The sequence below is a fragment of the Mastomys coucha genome, unplaced genomic scaffold (genome assembly GCF_008632895.1).
Source record: "Mastomys coucha isolate ucsf_1 unplaced genomic scaffold, UCSF_Mcou_1 pScaffold23, whole genome shotgun sequence".
In the NCBI taxonomy this organism is placed as follows: Eukaryota; Metazoa; Chordata; class Mammalia; order Rodentia; family Muridae; genus Mastomys; species Mastomys coucha.
Genome location: NW_022196906.1, coordinates 101,962,088 through 101,973,944, shown reverse-complemented (window position 1 = coordinate 101,973,944; position 11,857 = coordinate 101,962,088). Strand labels below are relative to the sequence as shown.

General features: G+C 46.7%; 1 protein-coding gene across 8 annotated transcripts in view; it reads left to right on the top strand.

Annotated features, from left to right (window-relative positions):
• Positions 1-1,548: 1,548 nt before the first annotated feature.
• Dag1 (dystroglycan 1) overlaps positions 1,549-11,857 on the top strand; it is a 56,148-nt gene continuing 45,839 nt past the window's right edge. The window contains exon 1 of one of the 8 annotated variants that reach the window (XM_031343188.1): positions 1,549-1,727. The gene's annotated coding sequence lies outside the window, so the exon portion shown is untranslated. Of the gene's footprint in view, positions 2,031-11,857 lie in introns of all 8 variants that reach the window. The other 7 variants (XM_031343192.1, XM_031343190.1, XM_031343187.1 and 4 more) reach the window with 7 other exon arrangements.

Genomic DNA, 11,857 nt, shown 5'->3' with positions numbered 1-11,857 from the left:
GCTGTTCTGGAACTCACTCTGTAGACCAGGCTGGCCTCGAACTCAGAAATCCGCCTGCTTCTGCCTCCCAAGTGCTGGGATTAAAGACGTGTGCCACCAGCGCCCGGCTTATTGTGTGTTTTTATTATGCTTGGAGTTAGAGGACGACATGCTGGAGTTGGTTCTCTCTTTCCACCATGATCTGGGTTCTGGGGATCAAACTTAAGTCATCAGACGTTGCTGTCTAAGTTATCTCTCAGCCCCATGATTAGTTTTTGAGACAAGGTATCACTCTATAGCCCAAGTTGGTCTGGAAACTCATTATGTAACCTTGAGTGGCCTTCAATTTACAGCAATCCTTAAGCCTCACTTTATGAGTGTAAAGATTACAGATGGCAGCAACCAGGGCCAGCTCTTTCTCAGCCTTTTTAAAAAGGTACAATCTTCGAAGTCAGAATTTGAGAAGCCGTTAACTCTTTAGTTTATTAACATCCAAGGGCTGATTGATCTACGGTTGCTCTCCTGGATTTTAGTTCCTCTTCCTTTTCTAGGCTCTAAGAGTTAGTCACGTAAGTATTGAGAAATTGCAAACAGGTATTTGAGGTAGGGCATTTCTTCCTGAAAACTGTTTCTCCTAGACACTTCTGAAGAGAGAATTGCCTGTCCTTTAGGCAGGAATTCCAAGCTGAGTAGCTGCTGGGTCTGTACTCAGAATGTGCTTACTGATAAGAGCTTGGGTCTGAAACTCCAGCCTGGCCCTAGGCCAAAGAGGAATGGATTCATTCTAGCAGGGTGAGGTCAGTTAGGAAGAGAGCAGAGCCCACCACGGTTCTGATTTCCACAGCTATTATCCACTGCCAGGTTTAGTAACTTGTCAAATCTCCAGTCTCTGGAGTTTGGGCCCTCTGGTGAGCCCCAGGAGAGTTAAGAGCTACTTTAGGACCCTCCATAAATGGGGGAGGCCAGATTCTAGCAGTAACCACCCATCTAAAGAATGTGGGCCACCGGGGGTGAGTGACCTGTGCTAGCTGGTCAGAGCTATTTTGAGCTCCAGAGGAGGCACTGGATTTTTGCTTTCCAAGGAGGGGGAGGGGAAGCCCGCTGTTTGGCAAGCACTAAAGAAATGGGTTACCTTCCTGGCCACCCACCCGGATCTGGCCTTAGTTTCTCCATCCATATTAAGGATAGGGTAACAAGGCCTCTCTTCCTTGGCAATCGGGAGGGCGCTTCCTGAGTGTTTGAATGGTTTAGATACCGCTTGCTTTTTTTTTTTTTTTTTTTTTTTTTTTTGCTCGAAGGAAATTAGGAGGCAGTTGTCTAGTGGCTTGCTGTGGCCGGACCGGTTCGCCGGCCTGTCCCTACCTCGGTTTATTCTTCGGGAGAAGTTGGGAAGGGTGCCCCTCCCCCACCGCAGCGAGCAAAGCGCTCCCAGCTCCCCAAACTGGCTAAGGCGTGTCCCGGGACCCACTCGGTCGACTTCGGGGGCGGGGCCTCTCCGTCGGGGCGTGGCTTTCGGGGCGGGGGCGTGACAGGCCAATGGGCAGAGAGGTGCGGGACGGGGCGGGGCCTGTGCGCGGGTGCGGCGCGCTGCGGGGCCCGCGACGCAGGCAGAAGCGGGCCGCGCGCCGAAGGCCAGTCGGCGCCGCTCGGAGTCGGCCGTGGGATTGGCTGCGGCACTCGCGTGTCAGGCGGTTGCTAGGCTCCGACCGCGCGCCCCGCCCTCGCGCTCGGCGCCCTCTCACCGCTCGGTACGTGATCGCGCGGAGGCTGCGGCGCGGCGCTCGCGCTCCTGGGGCTCGGGGGCGGCAGCGGCGGCAGCTTCGCGCGGAGTCCCCGGGGAGTGGCGGCCGTGTCCCTGGGCCCGGAGGAGCGAACACCTGCCGCGGCCTGCCCGTGGTGCTGGGTGAGTGCGCCTCCCGCCTCTGCCTCCTTCCCGGTGCCCGCCTGCTGGGGCCGGGATCCCTGCTGCAGCCGGCCGAGCCTTCCGCGGAACACCTGCTGCTGCTCCCTTTCGGCCCGGGGCGGGGACACGGCCACGGACGTCCTTGCGGGTGAGGAGGCGGCGCCGCCGCCGTCCGTGCGGAGCCGCCCCTCGGCTCTCTGTCCGGTGGCTGAATGCTGGAGGCCGGAGCTGCGCGCCGCGGCGAACGGGCCAGGCCTCAGCCCCGGCCCGCGCACCCGGGAACGCGGGGCCTGTGCATCGGCCGCTGGCGTGTGCGGCCTGCGGGCTGCCTCCGGGTTTCCAGTGGGGGTCGCGGCCCAGTTAGGCGGCATCTCTACTGTGGGGCTCCTGCCAGAGGCTGAGAAGGGCACCGCCCCCGCCTCTTGCTTTGCGCTGCTCCGAGGCTTGGGTTCTTACTCCCCCTCAGTTGCGCGTCTTTGGAAGGCTCCTTTACTACCTTTGCGGTGGGTGTTTGGGAAAGCAGGTTCACTTGGCGAGTATATTTGGGGAAATGTTCCCAGAGGAAACACCATGTCGACTCAGAGTCCTTTGCCATAACTCCCAAGTTCATTTATTGACACACTCCACGGGCAGTTAAAAAACACAACCTCTTAATCGCTACAAATTGAGAAGCTTTTGTTAAGTTGAATTACATCAAGATTAGTTTTTAGTTTTCACGGTGATGACGAAGTTTTGACTGGTCCTCCTAGTCTGGGACAGTACCTTTATAGCCTAGAGGTCTAACTTAAGAGTCCAGCCTGCTGTTTCCCTAAATAAGCGAGTAGAAGTAGTTCTTGGCGTGGAAGCCAGACTCGTGAAGTGAGGGTGGTGTTTATAGAACATAACTCCAGCTAGAGTTGGGTGTGCTTCCAGATGTTTTGAAATCTGATGGAGATGGAGTGTTGCAACTGTATTAGCTTATATTGTGCTTAATGGACAAGAGACATACTTTTAGAATGTTGTAGTTCTGAAAAAAGAATTCCACGGTACAGGGTTGTGCAGATCGATGGTTTAAATATGGAGAATTGAAATTCTTTTTGCCTTGAAGCCAAGGACATGGTCTGCATGCTTAAAGGACAAAGGGGCTGTTGGAGAAATCAGATTTCACTAGGGAGCTAGTTGCAAGGCGTGTGGGATCCTGTGTGAAGGTAGGAGTAAGTAGCTATGCAGACAGCACCCGGTGGGACCGGGAAAGCATTGTTGATATATACCTCTGTTGAAATTGTCATTGGACAAGTCCTCATCGTTCTAAAAGATCTGATTTGGCAAAATGCATTCATTTAGTGAATGTTTGACTTTACTCCATGAGGGCTTCTGGGTAGGTCTTGGGGACCCATGGAATGCAAGGCTTTGTCCTTAACTGATTTTGGGTTCAGTGAGTGAGAATCCCATGAGTAGTAGCTGCTGCCTATAGAATATGCTTCTGGGCTGGCGAGATGGCTCATCAGGTCAGAGCACCTGCTCTTACAGAGGTCCTGAGTTCAATTCCCAGCAACCACATGGTGGCTCACAACCACCCGTAATGAGATCTGATGCCTTCTCCTGGCACGTCTGAAGACAGCTACAGTGTACTTATTTATAATAAAAATAAATCTTAAAAAAAAAGAAGAAGAATATGCTTCCATGGTAGCCTGAAGAGAGCCTTCCTGAGCCATGCGTGGCCTTCAGGGCCAACAAGAGTTAGCTGGGGGACATAAACGCTTGTACACCCGGAACCACATGTACATGAGTGTCTAAAATAGTGCCTGGGAGTCTTCCAGCTAGACAGGTGGGAGCTTGGGGCCTTCTTTGCACATAGGAGCGCCAGCCTCATAGGGTACAGGAGCGCTTGAGAGTGCTTTTAATCATTTGAGTGGCATAATCTAGATCAAGTTTAGAAAGAGATATGTTGGTGGCATGTAGAGAGAGTGTCAGTAATGTCAGGACCTCTGGTAGAAAAGTCTGCCAGCTGAGAGGAGGGAGGACTAGCCATTGGAGAGGGGAGACTGAAAAGGTACTGAGAAGTGAACGGCTAGCCTAATGGGAGAGGAAGCCTGAATTCAGGAATGTCAAGCCCAAAGTCTAAGAATGACCAAGAATTTAAAGCCATTGGGGTGGGGGTTTAAAGCTATGTGGTAGCGATTCTGCATATTATGGGTGAAATTCTATGTTTCAGTCCCCCAAGCAAACCTCCAAACTTTTGATGGTTGAGACAGGGTCTCTGCTGGTTTAAACCCATTTAGTAGTGAGGCTAGTATTGAACTACTGACCCTTTGCCTTTTCCTCCTAAATGCAGGGATTAGGCCTGAACCACTATACTTAACCTTTAAAACTCTTGACTGCCACTGGGCAGTGGTGGTGCACACTTTTAGTCCCAGCACTTGGGAGGCAGAGGCAGGTGGATTTCTGAGTTGGAGGCCAGCCTGGTCTACAGAGTGAGTGCAGGACAGTCAGGACTACACGGAGAAACCCTGTCTTGAAAAAACAACAACAACAACAACAAAAAAAGGAGATCTAGCATTTGTTTGTTTTTGTTTTTGTTTTTTTCTGAGACAGGGTTTCTCTGTAGCCCTGGCTGTCCTGGAATTAGATCTAGCATTTGATTGATTAAAAAAAGCCTAGTTTGGTGTAGTGTTGTTGATATAAATCCTAGGATTCAAGCAATCTGAGACAAGACCCTAAGATTGGGGTCACAGGGCAGTCTGAACTAGGCTGTGAGACCATGTTTCCAACTAACATACCTGCCCTGTGTTTGAACATGGGCTGTTGTATTTCCTTTTTTTTTTTTTCCTTCCTTGAGACAGGGTCTCATTACTTTAGCTCTGGTTGTCCTAGAACTCACTGAGTAGACCAGGCTGGTTTCAAACTCAGAGAGCCTCTGCCTCTGCTTCCTTCATGCTGGAATTAAAGGGTCAGCAGCCATGCTTGGTATGTCCACTCTTTCATCTTACAGATGTAGGTAGTATTTCCCATTTCCTGGGTCAGTAATAGCGTGGACAGATATACCATTTGCAGTTGAAGGCCTTGCATTTCTGCTTTGTGTGCGTTGTTCTGATACCTTGGAGAAAATTTTTGAAAACTTCTGTGTGTGTGGCTTAGCACACATTCACGAGGGTGCATTTATAAGTGGAAGCCAGAGGAGAATGTCTTTCTCTATTACTCACGAGAGTCTCTCACTAAACTTGAAGCTTATCATTTCACCTAGACTAGGGGGCTGGATAGGTCTGCCGAGCTGCCTGTATGTCCCCCACCGCCCTAGTACTGTTGTTTCTGGAGTTATAGGTACATGCAGTCCTGCCTGCCCAGCTTGGGATCCAAATCCTTGACTTTAGTGCACACTCCAGTGTACAGAGTCATTGCTCCAGCTCCCTGAAATCTTTGTACTGCTTGAAGAAATTGAGCCACAGAAAAAAGAACATACCCACACTTTATCATACAATACAGTCAGGATTTGTTGTTGTCTTTTCTTTTTCTTTTTATGTCTTTATTTTTATTTTTGTGTATGCATCTGTGTCTATGTGAGTGTACGCCTAATGGGTTTAGATTCCTGAAGAAGAGGGTGTTGATCCTCTGGAGCTGGAGTTACAGATAGTTCCTAGCCTCCCCATTGGGATCTGAATTTAGGTCCTTTGGAAGAGCAGTAAATGCTCTTAACTGCTGAGCCATCTCTCTAGTCCCTTGTTGGTGTTTTTTTGTTTTTTATTTTTTTGTATGTATGTATGTAGGTAGGTAGGTAGGTAGGTTTTCTTGAGGCAGGGTTTCTTTGTGTACCCCTGGCTGTCCTGGAACTCACTGTGTAGACCAGGCTGGCCTCAAACTTATGGAGATTGAGTTTGCCTCCCAAGTGCTGGAATGGAATCAAAGAAATGTGCCACCACTGGTTGGCCCTTTTTTTAAAGAGAAAGCTTCATGCAGTACAGGCTGGTCTCAAACTCCTTGTGTAGCTGAAGATGGCCTTGAATTTCTTATTCTCCTGTTTTTCACCTCCTGAAGCTAGTACCATGGGTGTCTGCTTGGCCCTCAGAAATACAATCTTGTTGTAGGATGTTATAAAGATAAAAGTAGCTTAATGGTTTAGGGCGCCTTTTGTTCTTCAGAGGACCCTGATTGATTCAGTTTCCAGCATCCATATGTGGCTCAACCCTAGAACTGAAGTATAGACAGGATCCAATGCCCTCTTCTGACATCTCTGGTCACTAGGCACACATACAAGCAAAACATAGACAAAATAGAAATAATTTAAAAGAGTCTTTGCCATTTTTGTAGCAGACCTGAGTTCAGTTCCCAGAACCCATGTAGAGTAGCTCCCAATTGCCTGCAACTCTAGCTCCAGGTAGTTTCATCTTCCTAGCTGTTACAGGCACCTGCATGCATGTGCACACACACGTATATAACTCTAGCTCTAGGGAGTTACAGCTTCCTAGTTGTTACAGGCACCTGCATGCATGTGCACACACACAAACACACATATATAACTCTAGCTCTAGGGAGTTACAGCTTCCTAGTTGTTACAGGCACCTGCATGCATGTACACACACACACATATATAACTCTAGCTCTAGGGAGTTACAACTTGACACTTACTCCTTGCGTATTCTGAGCCAGAATGCTACATAGAGGGTCTCAGAGGAACTGATGGTTTTGGAGCATAGCTGCAGTGATCAGTTTTACTTTTTAAGAAGTATTAGTCAGGATCGGAGAGATGGCTTAACAATTATCTAAGTTCAGTTTGCAGTACCCACATGGTGGCTCACAACCTTCTATAACTAGGATTCAATTCCCTCGACTGGTGTGCAGATTACATGCAGACAAAGCATGTATGTACATAAATACAAAAGAGAAGCAGCAGGAGCAGCATTAGGGTTAGTATTAGTATCAGTCATTGCTTTGGTCTTGTGGGGAGCTAGTGGACTTGAGCCACCAGGTCAGTAGGAAGGAGTGAGGTGGAGAGAAACTTAAGTTCAAAACAGGAGTTTTGAAGGTGTGTGGGACCTGTTGAGTAGAAAGGTCAGGAAGTGACCAAGCAGAGACTTGGGATTCAAAAGCCATCACTTTGGCTACAAAGAACACTTTGTGTCTTTGTAACTGGCAGGATTGATGAGCTATGTGGGCACAGTAGGCAAGGACTTTACCTTGAACTACCCCAACTATATTGCTGTCTCTCATCCCCCAATTTTGTTTTGTTTTGCTTTTAAATGCTTATTATTATTATAAATAAGTACACTGTAGCTGTCTTCAGACAATAGGGTGTCAGATTTCATTACGGGTGGTTGTGAGCCACCATGTGGTTGCTGGGATTTGAATTCAGGACCTTTGAAAGATCAGTCAGTGCTCTTACCTCCTGAGCCATCTCACCATACCTGTTTTGTTTTTTTTTTTTTTTTGAGGCAAAATCTTACTAGCTCAAGCGAGCTTCAGACTTGCAGTCCTCCTGTGTCAGCATCTGGTGCACTAGAATTAGTCTGTACCATCACGACTGGCTTCTATAACTTTTCTCTCTCTCACCTCTGGACAAGTCTCACACACAGTAGCTCAGGTTAGCCTGGCACCCAGGTGGTGTTCCGGCACCGCCTGGCTGAGTGTTAGGATTTAGGCATGTGCCAAGAAGTGTAGTTTTATAGCCTTGATGAAGAGTGCAGTTAATGTAGTGGAATGGCAAGTGACAATAGACCCATTTTATGGAAGGTACAAGAAAAAAAGAGGCTCGGCAGTGATGGCGCACGCCTTTAGTCTCAGCACTCGGGAGGCAGAGGCAGGCGGATTTCTGAGTTCAAGGCCAGCCTGGTCTACAGCATGAGTTCCAGGACTGCCTGGGCTACACAGAGAAACCCTGTCTTAGCAAAGGTACATGCCTGCAATCTCAGCACTTTCTGTATTGGGAGGCTGAGGAGTTCCAGGCCAGGCAGGTTGGGCTATGTACATGGTATGTACATGCCAAACAGGAGAGAGAAGGGGAGAGGGATTGAAATGAAAAATGAGGCCAAACCTAGATAGGATGTCAGTTATGAGAACTATTGCATTAACTGCTGTTTAGACTTGAGTAGTTGCAGGTTGTGATAGCATGTGGATTAGAAACCTCCAGTGTCAGAGAAGACACAGGCCTCACATGATTATCAAAAGAGCAAGAGGGCTTGAGAGAACTCATGGAGGTAATGTAGTGTTGAGTGTGTGCTGTGTGCTGCTCCTCTTTGCATCTTTCCATATAAAGAACATTTTTTTTTGTATCTTTGCCACCATTTTTGAGCCTCTTTTCTATTTTCTTTTCCCTCCCTCCCTCCCTCCTCCTTTTCTCTCTCTCCCTTTCTCTCTCCTTTTCTCTCTTTTTCTTTCTTTCTTTCTTTCTTTCTTTCTTTTTCTTTTCTTCTAAACAGGGTTTTTCTTAGCCCTGGATCTCCTGGAGCTTACTGTGTAGACCAGGCTGGTCTCAAAATAAGAAATCCACATGCCTCTGCCTACTGAGTGCTGGGATTAAAGTCACACACCAAGTCACACATCACTCTGTTTAGCTCCAAACCATTTCCTACTAGACCCTCTTACTCTGTCTCCCCCAGTTGACTGTATCGACACTGTAGGCTGAGCGTATAGTGATGGTGCTGCTAGTTTAGTTAGTCTGATAACTTCAAACTAGGTCTTTTGTGGTTTTGTTGTTGTTGTTTTGGTTTGTTTTTTGAGACAAGAGTTGTTCTGTGTATGGCTATCCTGGAACTCCTTTGGTAGACCAGGCTGCCTTGAACTCACAGAGATCTGTCTACCTTTGCCTCTCAAGTGCTGGGATTAAAGGCACACATCACCTACCACCCAGCTCATACTAAGTCTTTGTAAGCCCATACTTTAGTTATTCAAATAGTCTTCTATGTTGCAAGTAATGGTACTGCAATTTCAGCTGCAAATTGGAGGCTAGCCTGTGCTACATAAGTCAGGCACTGTCTCAGTGTAGACAACCTCAAAACCCTAAGCAGCCAATGGAAGAAAACAGGCAGTCCTTCTCAGTCACACACTCACTCTTTGTTGTGACCGTCCGTCTCCCTTTACTCTGATCACTAGTAATACTGCTTAAACAGCACTTTCTATAAATAGAGACTTAGAGTAGTTTACAGAATTGCACCAGCTACAGGCCCTAATTTTGCTTTAATGAATAGGGTTTCCTATTTTTCTTGCTTGGGTTTGGTAAGTAAGCAGTTTTTGTCTCTGGCCCGGGTGGAGAGAGAGATGGCCTGCTGTAGCTCAGGTTCATAAACTAGATAGCAAAGGTGACAAAGTCAATCTGTGACTTAAATCTGTACGCCACTTAAGCAATATATGGACCTCATTTGACTAGGCTTTTCTTTTATTTGATTTTTTTTGTTTGAGACAATGCCTCATTCTAGCCCTGGCTCATCTGGAACTCACTATGTAGGCCTGGATGGGCTTGACCTGGAAGTGACCCTCCAACTTTGCTTTTCCACTACTGTTAGCACATGCCTGGTATTTTTATTTAAGTTTTTATGTGTATGTAAAATATATGTGTGTATGTTTTTAAAATTTGTGTGTATGATGTGTGTTTCTGAGGGTATGCATGTGTATGAAACATGTGGAGGCCAGACAATAACTTTATAGAGACAGTCTCCCCACCCCCCCAGACAGGGTTTCTCTGTGTAGCCCTGGCTGTCCTGGAACTCACTCTGTTGACCAGACTGGCCTCAAACTCAGAAATCCTCCTGCCTCTACCTCCCAAGTGCTGGGATTAAAGGCCCAGGTAGAGTCAGTTCTTATGCAGATACCCTTCTAAGGATTTACATTTCCACCCCAGATAAGTGTATGTTGGCTGGCTGGCTGGTTGTCTTGTCAGTTTGTCTATTCATTCATAATGAACGAGTCAGGCTCTTTGTAGTCCAGGCTGGCCTCAAACTCCCTGTTCGATGACCAAACTTATTATATAACGAAAGGTGACCTTCAACTTCTAATCTTCTTACTTGTAGCTCTCAAGTACTAAGATCACACACTCATTGATAAGTGCTGGGATCAATCCTGGGGTTTATACATGTTCAGCAAGCAGTCAGCAAGCAGCTGCATTTCCAGTTTGTACAGAATCAGTAAGAAAAAATTAGGGCTGGAGAGATGGCTCAATGGTTAAGAGCACTGACTGCTCTTCCAAAGGTCCTGAGTTCAAATCCCCCCAACCACATGTTGGCTCACAACCATCCGTAATCAGATCTGCTGCCCTCTTCTGGAGTGTCTGAAAATAGCCACAGTGTACTTATATATAATAAATTTATGTAAAAAAAAAAAATTCGGGCAGTGGTGGTGCATGCCTTTAATGCCAGCACTTGGGAGGCAGAGGCAGGCAGATTTCTGAGTTCGAGGACAGCCTGATCTACAGAGTGAGTTCCAGGACAGCCAGGGCTACACAGAGAAATCCTGTATCGAAAAACAAAACAAAACAAAAAAATCAAAACAACAACAAAAAATAATGTATAACTGGGGCTGGAGAGATTGCTCAGTGGTTAAGAGTACTGACTGCTCTTCCAGAGGACGTGAGTTGAAATTCCAGCAACCAAGTGGTGGCTCACAACCATCTGTAATGAAATTTGATGCCCGCTTCTGGTATGTCTGAAGACAACAAACATAAAATAAGTCTTTTAAAAAAAATGTATAACTGAAAAAAACTATGAGATGGTTCAGCAAGTAAGGCACTTGTCATCAAACCTGACAACCGGAGTTTTATCTCCAAAACTCACTTGGTAGAAGAAAAGAACTGGTTCCCACAAGTTGTCTTTTGACCTCCACATAAATTGTGGTAAAAACAAGAAAAAAACTTGAAGAGCTCAGCTGGAGCCAGAAGTAGGAACATGCCTTTAATCCTAACACAGAGGCAGAGGTAGGTGGGTCCCTAAGAATTCTAGGCCAGCCTGGTGTACATAGCAAGTTTCTGGCCAGTCAGAAATATAGTGTGACCCTATCCGAACAAAACAAAACAAAACAGCAACAACAACAACAACAAAACCCCCAAACTTAACTGACAGTTCTGGAGAGGTGGTTGAGAGCACTTGGGAACCCAGGGTCAGTTCTCAGAACCCACATGCAGCTAACAAGCATTCCAACTCCAGTTCCAGAGGACCCATTGCCCTTGTGTAGCCTTTGTGGGCACTACACACATGTTGTGAACAGACATATATATGTAGGCAAAACACCCATACACATAAATAAAAATAAATCCCCTAAACCAAAACTCAGCTGGAGACAAGTATATTTGCTCAAGCCTATAATCATAGTACTAAAGGCTAAAGCAGGAGAGTTGCCCAAAAGTTTAAGACAATACTGAGTTACTTTATGCATTCCAGGCTCCCTGGGTTACCAACTGAGCCTTTGTTAAAAATAACCCCCAAAAAAGGAAGAAGGAAAAAGAAAGTGAAAAATATTCAGCAGATCATTCCCTCTAGTATCCTGTTTTTGTTTTTTGTTTTAAATATCAATAGGGAAGCGGATGGTGTAGTTCTTTGAGAGAGTTCTTAATTGCCAGGCATGCATAAAGCACTGGTTCAATCTCCAGACCATACAAACCAGGGATGATGATGCTAGCCTGAGACTTAGACACAGACACACACACAGACACACACAGACACACACACACACACACACACACACCACCAAAACAGTGGAGCAAAGATGGCAGCATGCACTTGCTGTTCTTGCAGTCGACCCTAGTTTGGCTTTCAGAAACTACAGGTGGCCCACAGTCATCTATAACTCTAGTTCCAGGGGGTCTGATCCTTTGTTCTGACCTTTGCTGACACCAGGCACACACATTGTGTATATATATACATTTGTACATATATACATACAGGCCAGTACTCATACACATAAATAAATCTAGAAACAAGCAAAACCCTAGCCCGGCAGTGGTGGCACGTGCCTTTAATCCCAGCACTTGGGAGGTAGAGGCAGGCGGATTTCTGAGTTCGAGGCCAGCCTGGTCTA